We start from the raw sequence: 15579 nt of genomic DNA on the forward strand, positions 1-15579 counted from the left end.
TGGTGTTCAGCATGGTGAGATAAATAGAAGGTCAGGTGATAGACTCACGGACACATGGTTTTGGACACTGGACGACCTTTGTTGTGCCCACAGAAAGGTGGGTTTTCAGAGGATTGATCAGGAGAATCGATCAGTGGCTCTCGCATTGTGGAAAAGGTGTGACCGGTGGGGAGTTATTAATGTGTCCAACCCTCGCCTGGGTTAATAACTCCAGCACAGAAAACTTTCCCCTTGTTGTGGTCACATTTTGGTGACTTTAAAGGAGGAGAAGAGGGGAGAGAAAGGTTTGAAACAGAAGAAACCTAGTGACAAAGAGGTCACTGTTTGGACTCTCTCTCCTCTGTAGCCTGTGAGGGTGAGTTTGAGTTCCATTCGAATACGAAGGTGTGACTGTCACGTAGTTAATCCACAGGAGTGGGTTCTCTGGTGAGGGGAGTACCTTTGTGAATACCACTTGTGTGTTACCCTTGTCTGGGTGTGGTAGTTCACTGAAGAAAGGCACCCCTGTGGCAAATCACTGTTGGAGTTATTTTGTATGTTGTGGAACTGGATAAGTGGCTATCATGTTGTGTGTTTGGGGTTGGTTCCCTTGAAGAGGGTCCCTTTTGTGATAATCCACTGTTGGTGATAATCCATATGTGGATTCTGTTTGAGTATCCTGTGGCCACCACTTAGGAATGACCCGTAGCTGAATTCGGGTGTGGTACCACTTGTGTTGAAAGGATATTTGTTGAAGATCACTGTTGGTGATACTTCGTGTGTGGAGTGGAACAACTTCGGAGATAAGACCTACCACTATTGTTATTTTGTACTGCTGCCATGGAATCTGTGGAATATCAACATAATTGCCTTCTCTCGACATTTACCCTGGATTACAAATATCTCTCTCTCATCACCTATTCTGTGGATGAACTGAACTTTCATACTTTACCATCTCAAGACTCTAAGCCTTGTTTCCCCCAAGCTCAATAGTTTGGGAGTTATATTTGCACACATATATACACATGACACTGCTAACTTGTTTGATTTATCGGGTTATATATGACTGTATTAAGTAGTTACTAATAAAAATAGCTTATGTTAACACCAATGCCAGACTCCAAAGTGTTCTCTATTTCTGCTGGTTCTTTAACCCATCACGGGGTACGTGACATATCCATCTTAATTATTTTTTTAAACCATCAATTTTGGATAAGGCCTTTTTAGTTTGGAAAACCAGGGGAATAACTTTTTCAGATTTGTTTTTAGGGGATTTTTTAATGTCTTTTTCTCAGTTAGTGGATAAATATGATTTATCTAATGTACACTTTTTTAGATATTTACAAATTAGGAATTTTTTATGTGGCTTGTTGCCAAGTTACCCTTCTGCTTATCCACCTAATTTGACAGATGCTCTCTTTCAGTTTAAACCATTTCAAAAAGGGTTGATAGCTATAATCTATAAACGGTTATTGAATTCACGAATGATAATCGAATGATAAAATTAAACGTGCTTGGGAATCGGAATTTCAAGAGTCATTTTCAGATAATCAAAGGAGTAATATTTTTCATTTGGTTAATAACTCATCTATTTGTGCCCGTCATTCCGTGATACAGTTCAAGGTAGTGCATTGGGCCCACGTGTCAAAGGATAAACTAGTGACAGATGTAATATTGAGGTGGCCACTTTAACTCATATGTTTTGGTCTTGTATAAAGCTAGATAAATTTTGGAGAGATGTTTTTAAAATACTATCAAAAGTCTTGGATTTGGATTTACAACCTAATTTACTTACTGCAATTTTTGGGATTATCCCATCGGAAGCAGGAAAGATTCCTGTTTCCGCTCAACGTATGATAGCCTTTTCGACTTCATTGGCTAGGAGAGCCATTTTATTGAAGTGGAAGGATTCTAATCCACCTACTGTATTTTATTCGCTTTCCTCCATTATGTCCTGTTTAAGTTTAGAGAAAATAAGAAGACGGACACTTGATACATCCTTTAAATTTGAGCAAATATGGCGACCTTTTATTTTATTTTTTCATTTAATTTGATTTATTACTCTTCCATTTATTTTATTTTTTTTCGAAGTTTTAGATTTGATCAGAAAGTCTTTCCTTTTTTTCTTGGTTGTATTCGCCGAATGGACTGCCCAGTCCCTTTTTCTTTAACTTTTTTTTAGTGCAGTGGGCTTTTTTTCCTTCATTTTAAATTTAAAGCTTTTTTCCTCTTTTTATGAATTGATAAGAGGAGAATTAATTGTCCTTTTTTATTGTATATTTCATATTTGCTTATTACTATGTATGATTATGATAATATCTATTTCATCTTTTGTTTATATTGCTGTTGATATATATATTTGAGATAAATTCTCCCTGTGTCTGTATATATGTTTTATCCAAATCAATAAAAAGATGAATAAAGAAAGGAAGTTCTTTAGTATGATAAGATGGATTCTTGCACCTTTTTGTCCACCTGCACTACATTTTGTCTGTAGCATTTTATATTGCATTTTGTTACTGTTTTCCTTGTACTGCCTCAATGCACTGTTGTAATGAATTGTACACATAGTAAGCAAGACAAGTTTTTCACTGTACTTTGGTACATGTGGACAATAATAAACCAATTTCCCACATTATATTACATGATTTACAGGATTTGAAAAAGGCATTTGTCTGATTGGTATGCCTGATTAACACAAACTTCCTATATATATTATCATCTAACCTTAATAACATAACCTTTCTTTGGCTCATTTTCACATACTTGCCAAGCTTCTCTTTGAATACATTGTGTTTTTTGCTTCTACCATTCCACACGACAGCAAGTTCTACTCTGGCACAATGCTCCATGTAATGAAATTTCTCCTGAATTCTCTTTTGGCTTAATCATTAATGATCTTCTACTTGTGGCCTCCAGTTCAGTCTCACCTGAAAGTGAAAACATCTCCTCCACATCTACCCCATCAACCCTCAGCCTTTTTACTTAAGGAGGAACAAAGTCCTGCCTTTTTCACCTTCTCACACAATTTTAATTTCTCAAAGCTGGTATCATCTTTATAAATCTTCTTGTGATTGAGACTTGCTTAAAAGGGTAAAGTAAGTCGCAATTCATTGAGCGTCAGTGATATTCAGCTGAAGCGGAGGAAATACCTGGTGTCACATACTGCTGAAATGAAACATTGTCTGCTGAATGCTTAAATTCCATACACAGGAAAAAAAGTTTCATTTCAGTGTAAAAATAAAATTCCTGTCTTATGAGCAATAGCAAAAAATTGTTTTACTAGTAATTACTTCCCCCATGATAAGATTACTGTCAAGTACTAGGCAGTAAAAATCTGCTGAGCTCAAATACTCAAAAGAACTGCAATGAAATGGAATATCTATAATCAGAAGATCAGTGCAGGGGATTTATCGCATATAGGGAAACTGGCAGGTGTCAAATATGCACACGAGCTACCCCATCTCTCTCTCTAACATTAGCATGGATGTACAGCTAGTCAAAGGGAAACCAAATCTCATTTATCCACTCACTGAGCTTGCTGACATTGATATTGTCGCAATTTAGAATCAGTCTCTGTTTTCAATACCTCCCTGGCTGTCATTTTTTTTTCCTCCCCAGAAACCTGCAGCTTACGAAATCTCCTCCAATTCTGGTTTCTCGGACACCCCTGATTTGAATTGCTTCATCAGTGGACACTGTGTCTTCAGTTCCATCTACCCTAAGCTCTGGAAATTTCAAAGTTCAAATTTAATTCATTATTAAAGCACACACTGTATAAGTCACCATATACTGCCCTGAGATTAATTTTCCTGTGGGCATTTACAGTAGAACAAAGAGTGAGTGAGGCCTTCATCAGTCAGGATCGACCATGGATATTGCATCCCAGCTGCCTAGATACACAAGCCTGGGCAGTACGATATGGAGAGCAAGCTGTTGCCCATGCAGCAGGCTCCCCCTCTCCATGTATCGGATGAACCCAAAGGAACAGCAGAGGCCAATACAGTTTGGTACCAGCAGCACTGCAGGAGAAGCCAGTCACTGTTGAAATCTAAGTAAGACTGCCTTAGGAATTCCAGCTCCTGAATTTTCCCTCAGGGTGTACTCCCAAGGCCTTCTCCATGCATGGGTATAGTCAGCATATACAGAAAATAAACAAATAATAAACAAACAAATAAATAAATAATACTGAGAATATGAGTCATATGGACCTTGAAAGTGAGTCCATAGGTGATGGAAACAGTTCAGTGTTGAGGTGAGTGAAGCTATCCACACTGGTTCAGGAACCTGATGGTTGAAAGGTAATAACTGTTCCTGAACCTGGTGGTTTGGGAACTAAAGCTCCTATATCTCCTTCCCAATGGCAGCAGTGAGAAAAGAGCATGACTTAAATGGTGGGGGTCCTTGATGATGGATGCTGCCTTCTCATTGCAGCACTCTTTGGAGATGTGCTCAAAGGTGGGGAAGGATTTCTCCTTTCATTTTCCTGCTACTACACAAAAACTAGCTCGTTGAGTCAAGCATTTAATCACTCTCGTATTGTGGAGGTTACTTTTAGAGATGCTGTGCATTTATTGATCACCTGTTTCTAAGTGTTGGGGGTGATTTCACACACACGCGCGCACACACAAACACACCTAAACTTTGCTCAATGTTTACAAACCAAACACTGTAATGGTGCCACTATGTAAGTCACCTTTTCTAATGTGATTTACTGTCAATTGCCTTGCTCCCGGAAAGCTTCTGGGGAGGGTTTATTAAGTTATAGGCATTATACAATTATAAGTTGTTTTTGAAGGAAAATTAGCTTTACTGTGGAGTGAAACAGACACAACACTCATCTAGATGGTTGTTTGCAGTATTAAAGCCACAAGTGACAGCTCCACTTCCTTGTACAAAACCATTCCTGATCTCAGCCGTGTGTCCCTGGAGAAGTAGCATGCAGTATCTGCAGGTACAGTGGAGCGTTTCCAGTACAGGTGGCCACCATAGGGGCTCAGGTGCGTTCTGGATAGGATTGATCATGTTATAAATTGAAACTGTAGATAGCGTGCGTTCTGAAGTACTATAATATTGTAATAGGGTGATTTTGTAATCACTGAATAAACCTCCTTTGGAAAAGTTCAAGTGTAATTTTCACTAGAAAAGTTCAAAGTTCAAAGTAAATTTATTATCAAAGGGCATATATTCATTTTCTTGCTGGCATACTCAGTAAGTCCAATAACCATAATAGAATCAATAAAAGACAACCAGTGTGCAAAAGACAACAAACTGTACAAATACAAAAAGAAATGATAATGATGAGCAAAAAAGCAATAAATATCAAGAAAGCAAGATGAAAAGTCCTTGAAAGTGAACCTGTAGGTTGTGGGAACAGTTCAGTGACTGGACAAGTGAGGTTGAGTGAAGTTATCCCCTTTGGTTCAAGAACCTGATGGTTGAGGGGCAATAACCATTCCTGAACCTGATGGTGTGAGTCCTGAGGCTCCTGTACCTACTTCCTGATGGCAGCAGCGAGAAGAGAGCATGATCTGGGTGGTGGGTGTCCCTGATGACGGATGCTGCTTTCCTGCAACAGTGCTCTGTGTAGGTTCGCTCAATGGTGGGCAGGGCTTTACCCCTGATGGGCTGGGTCATATCCACCGCTTTTTGTAGGATATTTCATTCAAGGGCGCTGGTGTTTCCATACCAGGCAGTGATGCAGCCAGTCAATATACTCTCCACCACAGATCTATAGAAGTTTGTCAAAGTTTTAGATGTCATGCCGAGTCTTTGCAAACTTCTAAAGCAGTAGAGGAGATGCTGCGCTTTCTTCGTAATTGCACTTGTGTGCTGGGCCCAGGACAGGTCTGCTGAAATTATAACACAGAGGAATTTAAAGTTGTTGACCTTCTCCATCTCCGATCCTCTGATGAGGACTGGCTCATGGCCTCCAGCTTCCTCCTCCTGGGAAAAAATTGTTCCTGATTTCCAGGCAGGAAATAAAGACGCTGAATACCTCAACATAAACCAGGAGACTATATAACCACTCTGACTTGGCCAATGCTACATCTAGGAATGCACAGCGTAATTTCCTTTTATTCACCTGAATGAGAAGGTAGTTTCCCCCCAACGGTGGTGGGGAGCTGCTTCCTGGGATCTTACTTGCCAGCAGAGGAGCTTAGGCCTAGCTGAAGCTAATCTGAGGAGCCTGTGTTAAGACCGGTGCCTGAGCTTTCTCATTTTTATGTTTTCCTTCATGAGTTGGGCATTGTCAAGGCCAGCACTTATCCATAAGGTTGTGGTGAACCCTTGCAGCCCTTTCACAGAAGTTTCTCCAACGTCAAGTGGACAGGTAGTTCCAAGACGAAAAGAAGATGAGGATTATTTGTATATTTCCATAACAGAGTGGTGTATGACTTGGAGGTGAAGGTGGTGGTGTTCGTGTTCTTCTTGGTGGTAAAAGTCCCAGATTTTAGGAGATGCTGTCAGAATTCTCTGAGTCTACAACTGCTGTTGCCCTTATAGATGGTAAGTACTGGAGCCACTGTCTGTCAATGCTGAAGGCAATGAATGCTTAATGTGTTTAATGGTGTTTCCAATAGTGGGGGAATCTAGGACCAGAGGGCTCAGCCTTAGAATCCAAGGATGTCCCTTCAGAACGGAGATAGGGTGGAATTTCTCCAGCCAGAGGCTGGTGAATCCGTGGAATTCATTGCTACAGATAGCTGTGGAGTCATTGGGTATATTTAAGGTTGAGGTTGACAGGTTCTTGATTATTAATTAATTATTTTTTATTTAGTGATACAGTGTGAAATAGGCCCTTCCGCCCCTTCAAGCTGCGCCGCCAGCAAACCACTGATTTAACCTTAGCCTAATCACGGGACAATTTGCAACAACTAATTAACTTACTAATAACCAGTACGTCTTTAGATTCGAAACCTGGAAGCATAGAAAACCTACAACACAATACAGGCCCGTCAGCCCACAAAGCTGTGCCGAACAAGTCAGAACCCAGACTGGATGTCAGTCAGTAAATTATTGGTGATGCCACGGTCATGTTGACTTTCATTACTTTGTTAATCATCAAAATGTTTGCAGGTCACCACAATTAACTAAACTACATATTATAATCACAAACAAGAGAAAATCTGCAGATGCTGGAAATCCAAGTAACACACTCAAAATGCTGGAGGAACTCAGCAAGCCAATAGATGCTGCCTGGCCTGCTGGGTTCCTCCAGCATTTTGTGCATGTTGGCGACCTATTATAGTCCATAATTTTGTCTCTCTTGCCCACAGCTCAGAAACATATTTTTGATGCTCATGCCACAATCTAGGCAGGCCTTATTCATCATTCATTATTCAACTCTAGGCTTTTGGGTTTCTGCTCTGCTAGAGTTCCATCTAATCCTATTGCTTAGAGTTAGCAGTGGGACTGAGCAAGTCTGGACTCAGTCAACAGTAGGTATTTACAGTGGGAGCCTTTGAAACATCACAGAAACTTCATGTATCCTCTTCAAAAAAACAGCCTGAAACAAGTGCTTTTAACCTAAGAATCTACTTTAAGCTAAAATGAGTTTGACTTAAGAAAATTAACTTAGGTTGATAGAATGAGTTGAAGAAATGCAGACTGTTTTAGACAAAATGGGGAAAATTTGAATAAATAGAAGGGGGAGACACTACCTGAAAGAAAGTAATGGTGGGGGGAAAGGGTAGAGACTCATCTAGGGTCTGCTCTGTTTTACGTAGAGTAAAATCAATCTTAGTAAGGTTGCCCAATCCTCACGTACTGTCAGAATCATACAGCACAGAAATAGGCCCTTCAGAACAACTGGTCCATGCCAACCAAGATTCCCATTTCCCATAGTTCCATTTGCTCACATTTCAGAATCAGTTTATTATCACTGACATTGTCATGGAATTTGTTGCTGTGTGCTATCAGTACAGAGCAAGACATAAAAAATCACTGTAAGTTAAAATAACAAATCAATAGATAGATAAATAAATTAATAGTTCAAAAGAGGGATAGTGAGGTAGTGTTTGCAGGTTCATGGACCATTCAGAAGTCTGATGGCAGAGGGGAGGAAGCTGTTCCTGAATCATTGAGTGTGCATCTTTCGCTCCTGTACCTCCTCCCTGATGGTAGTAATGAAAATAAAACATTTCCGGAAGGTGAGGGCCCTTAATGATGGATGCTGCCTTCTTGAGGTACCACCTCGTGAAGATGTCCACGAGGGTGGGCAGGCTTGTGCCCGTGATGGAGCTGGCTGAGTTTACAACACTCTGCAGCCTCTTTCGATCTGGTGCACTGTAGGCAGTGATGGAACCAGTCAGAATGTTCTCTACGGTACGTCTGTAGAAATCTGCTAGAATCTTTGGTGACATACCAAGTATCCTCAAACTCCTTACGAAGTATAGCCATTGGCTTGCTTTCTTTGTGATTGTATCAATATGTTGGACCCAGGATCTTGAAGCTGCTCACCCTTTTCACTGCCGACCCCTCAATAAAGACTCGTGCATGTTCTCACAACTTCCCCTTCCTGAAATTCACAATCAATTCCCTGGTCTTGCTGACGTTAAGTGCAAGATTTCTGTTGTAACACCACTCAATCAGCCAATCTATTTCACTCTTATATGCCTCCCCATTGCCAGCTGAGATTCTGCCAACAGCAGTGGTGTCATCTACAGACTTATAGGTGGTGATTGAGCTGTGCCTAGTCATGCAGTCATGAGTGTAGAGAGAGTAGAACAGTGCGCTAAGCATGCAGTCTTGAGGTTTGTTCATGATAATTGTCAATGAGGAGGAGATCTTATTACAAATCTGTACTGTTTGTGGTCTCCTGAAGAGGAAGTTGAAAATCTGGGTGCAGAATGAGGTGGAGAGACTCAAGGTTTGGGTCATATTCCTTTATAGCAGGTGTTTCCAAACTGGGGTCCATGGACCCCTTTGTTAATGGTAAGGACCCATGACATAAAAACAGTTGGGAACCCCTGCTTTAAACCTTTCCTATCCATGTATCTGTTCAAGTACCTTTTAAATATTGTTAATGTACCAGCCTCAACAACCTCCTCTGGCAGTTCATTCCATGCACTGCCAACACTCTGAGTGAAAAAGTTGTCCCTCAAGTTCCTATTAAATCTCTCCACAGTTATCTTAGACAAGTGTCCTCTAACTTTTGTTTCCCCATCTCTGGGAAAAAAGAATCTGCATGACAAGTAGATCAAGGAACTAATGCAAATAAAGAGCAAGAAACAATCTGCTGGAAGAACACAAATGTCAATACCATAATAAAAGCAAAATGCTGTAGATGTTCTAAAATAAGAGCAGAAAATGAACTTTGAAAGGTGTGAGTGACTGTTTCTATCTCTACAGACACTGACGGGTCAACCAATTATTCCAGCATTTGAATATTCCAGTGAGAAATCTCCTGCTGACGATCAAGTGAATTTCTTACTGCAAGAGCAGTTTTATTTCACTGTCACAGTAGGTGAGATGAAAACTAACCACCAAGTTATTTTTAGAAAAAAAAAGTCACATTCTTGGATCTGGCAATTGCCTAAGGGTTGGTAAAAAGCAGATTCAGGACAAGCTCAAAGTTTCTGCTGTCGGCCAAGGTCAAAAATAAGCCTTCTCAAAGCTATTGCTTTTATCATTCCTCCTAATCTTTTCCAGAATCTGCCTCTGCAATTATTTCTATTCTGGGTTCTTTTATGATGCTAAACATATTATATAATCTCAGCTGCTGTTGCCAAGAATGCAAATTAAGTATATACAAATCAATTAGAAAAATTGCCAAGAAATGAAAATATTCCTCATCCGCATTTTTATCAATGGAACATGCTGGAAGTAATTCTGATCACATCGAAACTGACTCATCTATTGAAAGAGTACTTTAATCTATCTGATTAGGAGTCTAGTGGAAACCAATGGATGAGGCGGCACCTGTCTTACTTTATCATATAATAAAATGCAGGGGCTACTTGAATCTGTACTGACTTCTAAGGAGAAATCTCATTAGTCCCATTCCTCCCCTCCTTATTGCTCTCTATCCCATAAAAACACACAAAAACTAATACATTCCACCTACATAATGTCCATATCCCTCCATCTTCCTCACATTCATGTGCTGATTTGAACGTCTCTTCAAAGCCTTTAATGTTTTTGCTTCTACCACCATACCAGGCAGTGTGTTCTAAGCATCTACCACTGTCTGAGTGAAAAAAAACTTACCCTCCACATCCCCTTTGAACCTACCCCCTCTCACCTTCAATACATGCCCTCTGGAATTAGACATTTCAACCCTGGGAAACAGATACTCCTGTCTACTCTATCTATGTCTCTCAAAATCTTATAAACCTCTGTCAGATCTCCGTTCTGCCTCCAGCACTCTAGAGAAAACAACCCAAGTTTGTCCTGCCTCTGGTGATAGCACATACCCTCTAAACCAGGCAGCATCCTGGTGAACCTCTTCTCCACCCTTTCCAAAGCCTCAACATCTTTCCTATACTGAGGTGACCAGAACCGTGTGCAATACTCCAGATGTGACCTAACCAGAGTTTTAAAAAGTTGCAACATAAGCTCCTGACTTTTGAATTCAATGCCTCAATGAATAAAAGCAAGCATTCTATAAGCTTTCTTAACCATCTTATTGAGCTCAAATACCATCTATAAATTTGCTGACGATACAACCGTTGTCGTTAGAATCTCAGATGGTGACAAGAGGGCGTACAAGAGTGAGATATGTCAACTAATGGAGTGGTGTCACAGCAACAACCTGGCACTCAACGTCAGTAAGACAAAAGAGCTGATTGTGGACTTCAGGAAGGGTAAGATGAAGGAACACATACCAATCCTCATAGAGGGATCAGAAGTGGAGAGAGTGAGCAGTTTCAAGTTCCTGGGTGTCAAAATCTCTGAGGTTCCAACATATCGATGTAATTATAAAGAAGGCAAAACAGAAGCTATACTTTATTAGGAGTTTGAAGAGATTTGGCATGTCAACAAATACACTCAAAAACTTCTATAGATGTACCGTGGAGACCATTCTGACAGGCTGCATCACTGTCTGGTATGGAGGGGCTACTACACAGGACCGAAAGAAGCTGCAGAAGGTTGTAAATCTAGTCAGCTCCATCTTGGGTACTAGCCTACAAAGTATCCAGGGCATCTTCAGAAAGGCAGCGTCCATTACTAAGGACCTCCGGCACCCAGGGCATGCCCTTTTCTGACCATTACCATCAGGTAGGAGGTACAGAAGCCTGAAGGCACACACTCAGCGATTCAGGAACAGCTTCTTCTCCTCTGCCATCCGATTCCTAAATGGACATTGAATCTTTTGACACTACTTCTCTTTTTTTTAATATACAGTATTTCTGTTTTTGCACGTTTTTCAAAATCTGTTCAATGTATGTAATTGATTTACTTGCTTATTTATTATTATTGTTATTTTTATTTTATTTATTAAATAGTTTTTCTCTGCTAGATTATGTATCGTATTGAACTGCAGCTGCAATGTTAACAAATTTCACGTCACGTGCCGGTGATAATAAACCTGATTCTGATTCTGACCTGTGCAGCTACCTTCAAGGAGCTATGAACTTGGATGCCAAGATCTCTCTGCTCAGCCACACTGTTGAGGATCTTGCCCTTAACGGTGTTCTGTCTCCTTGTGTTCGCCCTACCAAGGTGCAACATCTCGCATTTATCTGGGTAAAGTGTGGGACATAATCCAGGCAGTCATGCACAAAATGGGCAAGCTCCACATGGTCAGTATCTGGGATTAGGATTGCACCTGCGCCACAGGTGCTGAGAGGCCCCATTGTGCCACCCATCTTGAAACCATATGAAGAGGGGCCCACACTAAACCATTTTTGAAAGCATGTATTGAAGGATTACTCAAAGCATTCACTTAAGACCGTAAGGCATAGGTGCATTAGGCCATTTGGCCCATCAGGTCTGCTCCACCATTCCATCATGGCTGATTTATTCTCCCTCTCAACTCCATTCTCCTGCCTTCTCCCCATAACCTTTGACACCCTTACTAATCAAGAATCTATTAAGCTCCGTTTTAAATATACCAAATGACTTGGCCTTCACAGCTGTCCATGGCAATGAACTGCACAGATTCACCACCCTCTGACTAAAGAAATTCCTACTCAGGAATTCACCAGAACTATCAAATTAAAGGGCTCACCTCAATCCATCTCTTGAAGCGTTACTTGATATCCTCTAGTGAAGACGCACTTGGGACCATCCATTGGAGAAGATCACCAAACACAATGAAATGACTGCATATAAATTGCTCAATTTAATTGCTTTATGGACCCAGTGTTTCCTGCACGGTTTTGAAATCAGGTTGTTTATGGCTGTTGCACCAGTTTCAGTCACGTAATGTGGGACTGAGCCACAGATGCAGTCACAAGAATTTGAATTTCAGTGTGTTTGTCCTTGAATGCATAGTGGAGCAGAAATCTCCATCTGTCGGATACTCTCTCCCTTACCAGCAATACCTTCTGTTGACAGAGAAAAAAAATCAATCTCCCATCTCAGGGAACTTTTAAGTATAAAATTTGGTGCCAGCAGTTTGGAGGTTGAAATTTCTATAAAGGTTCTGTGAAGGTTAAGTTGGAAATGTCCCAATTCATCTTAAAATAAAATCTTCTAAATGTTGTCTGCAATTTTCTTGAAATAACGTTTTACTTTGAGATGGTTGCACTATAATTGTCTTGTCTGTTGAGATGGTGACGAAATCTATTCCTGGAAAGTGTTGAGTTATGAATATTGATAAATCTGTTGTAGGGACATTGATTATATCCTTCCTGAACAGCTGTCATCAGACTGAGATGGGGATTGTGAGAGCCCCCAAGCTTAGTGGCAACCACATTCTAATCTGTAATGAACATGCAAGACAAGAGCTGCTATTGAAAGGCAGAATCGCAAGACTGAGCATCAGATCACTGAAGAAGATGATTAACAACTCATAATAAATACAATGAATGAATTATGATGGATTATAATGAAGACATGAATAAATTATAGTGAAGATGATTAAAGTGAAGGCAAGAAATTAAGCAGAGATGTTGTATTAATTATAAGACGCTACAAGATTTCTGATTGTACCTTGTCTGTTTATCCTCTGATACTTCTTAGCTCTTGGATGCTGGCTCTCGCATTTTCACTCAGGTCACTTTCAGGCTCCAGAACCTTTTCTAATGAAGAGGGCTGGAGAATCATAATATATAAGATAGAACTCATTCCTGCTTTTAACAACTTGGACACATTGTTTACATTAACTTCGCCAACAACTCAAGTGGATAATCCCAGAGCAGTGTTTGGAATATATTTAAACTGCAACGAATGCCTCAATTGAAAAGTTATCTCATCACAGTAGGCTTCTGTGCACAAAATGATAATGCAACAACATTAACAAAGCTTCAGATGTGCGATTGGGACAATTTAATGTCATGAATGGTTTGATAGTGCTGCAAGTGTCCTTTCTTTCTTGTGTCCCATCTTTCCCTCCTTCCTCCTTTCCTCTTCCTTTCCTCCTTTCCCCTTCCTTTCTTCTTGCTCTCACCCTTTCATTCTCTCCTGCCTTCCTTCCTTCCTTCAGTCTTTTTCTTTCTCTTTTTCTCTCGAGCATTTATCATCCCACAACCATGAAGCTCAACTCTAAATGCTCATTCATTTCTTGATGTTTTCTGCCTGTGCCATTACAGAGAGCCTTGTGTACTTATAAACACAACTGTCACTGTTCATCAAAAATAACTCACAGTGGGAAGCACATTCAGAAATGACACTGCACAGCATAAATTGTGCATGATTTATTTTTCGCAGATAATCAAAATAAAGTTCATGAACAGAGTGCATTTTCAAAAAGAATGGGTCAGAGTCTGTTGAAAAAGTAGCGCTGTCTTAAGAATAGTCACAATTATTAGCATGCAGCTTGTGATGAGGAACAGATATCGTGTTTACTCTGAATCCTCATTGTGCTGCATCCCTCCACCATTCTCCACAGCTCACTGTTAACCTAATTCCACTGACTTCATTCTCTGTCTTCCTCAATCCCATCAATCCCAAATCTTACTGTGGTAGGCGATAGTCATTGTTCCATCCATTCTTTGATAACACAAGTTAGTTGCTGACCTTATTGTGCTGTTATCAGCTTGCAGCTACAATATACAGAGTTAGAGAGTGAAATATGTAAAATGTAAATAGGCACAACTAAGTCGTGGGGCATGTCCAGCAAAGTCCAGCTTAAGGCATTCTAATGTGAACTTTAATTCTGAGAATTCAGGCTGATAAGCTCTCTGTGCCTGAGAAGCTGACATGTTTTTAAACAGCAATGAGAGCTTTCCTGCAGCATCAGTTCCATCTCAAGGTCACTGACTGCCACGAGTACAATAATTAATGGTGATGTACAGTAATTCAAGTTGTCAGCTCCATCTGATCATGCATTGCGCAGGATTGTTGCAGCTGCAAGACTGGCATCGTTTCTTGCTGTTTGCTGGGTTCCTGCATTGGATTATGGCTCCACTCCTGGCCAGTATGAAGCAGGGTGACAGGCTCTTACCGCACGTTATTGTCAATCATCACCCACACTGGTTTCTGATTAGGGGAGCGGGGGGGTGCTTGCGCAGCAGCATAGCGGTCAGTGCAATGCTTTACAGTGCCAGCTGTAAAACTGGGGTTCAGTTCCCACTACTGTCTGCAAGGAGCTTGTACATTCTTCCCATGACTACAAGGGTTACCCATGGATGCTACGGTCTCCTCCCACATTCCAAAGAAATACGGCTAAGGTTACTGAGCTATGGGCATGCTACATTGGTACCAGAAGTATGGCGACACTTACCCAATCCAATTTTGGTTTTGATGCAAACAATGCATATCACTGTATGTTCTTATATACATGTGAGAAATAAAGCTAATCTTTACCTTTATCTTTCTTTAGTCACCTACTATTATACACTCAGAGGCACTTTATTAGGTACACCTGTACATCTGCTCGTTAATGCAAATATCTAATCAGCCAATCATGCAGCAGCAAGTCAATTCATAAAAGCATGCAGACATGGTCAAGAGGTTCAGTTGTTGTTCAAACCAAACATCAGAACAGGGAAGAAATGTGATGTTAGTGGCTTTGATGGTGGATAATTATTGGTGCTAGATGGTTTGAGTATCTCAGAAAATGCTGATCTCCTGGGATTTTCACACACAACAGTCTCTAGAGTTACTAGAGAGTGGTGTGAAAAATTTTTAAAAAGCATCCAGTGATAGGCAGTTCTCCGGGCAAAAACACCTTTTGTTAATGAGAGAGGTCAGAGCAGAATGGCCAGACTGGTTCAAGCTGACGGGAAGGTGACAGTAACTCAAATAACCAGCAGTGGTGTGTAGAAGAGCATCTCTGAATGCACAACATATCAAAACTAGAAGTGGACAGGCTACAGCAGCAGGAGACCACGAACATACATTTAGTGGCCACTTTATTAGGTACAGATGGTACTTAATAACGTGGCCACTGAGCTTCTATATATTGATAAAAAATTTACTTTGAACTTTGAACTAGATGAGAATCTGAGGTGATTTAACCAAAATGCTGCACAAAGGACATTCCTCAAT

Source organism: Mobula birostris, chromosome 20 (genome assembly GCF_030028105.1).
Source record: "Mobula birostris isolate sMobBir1 chromosome 20, sMobBir1.hap1, whole genome shotgun sequence".
NCBI lineage: Eukaryota > Metazoa > Chordata > Chondrichthyes > Myliobatiformes > Myliobatidae > Mobula > Mobula birostris.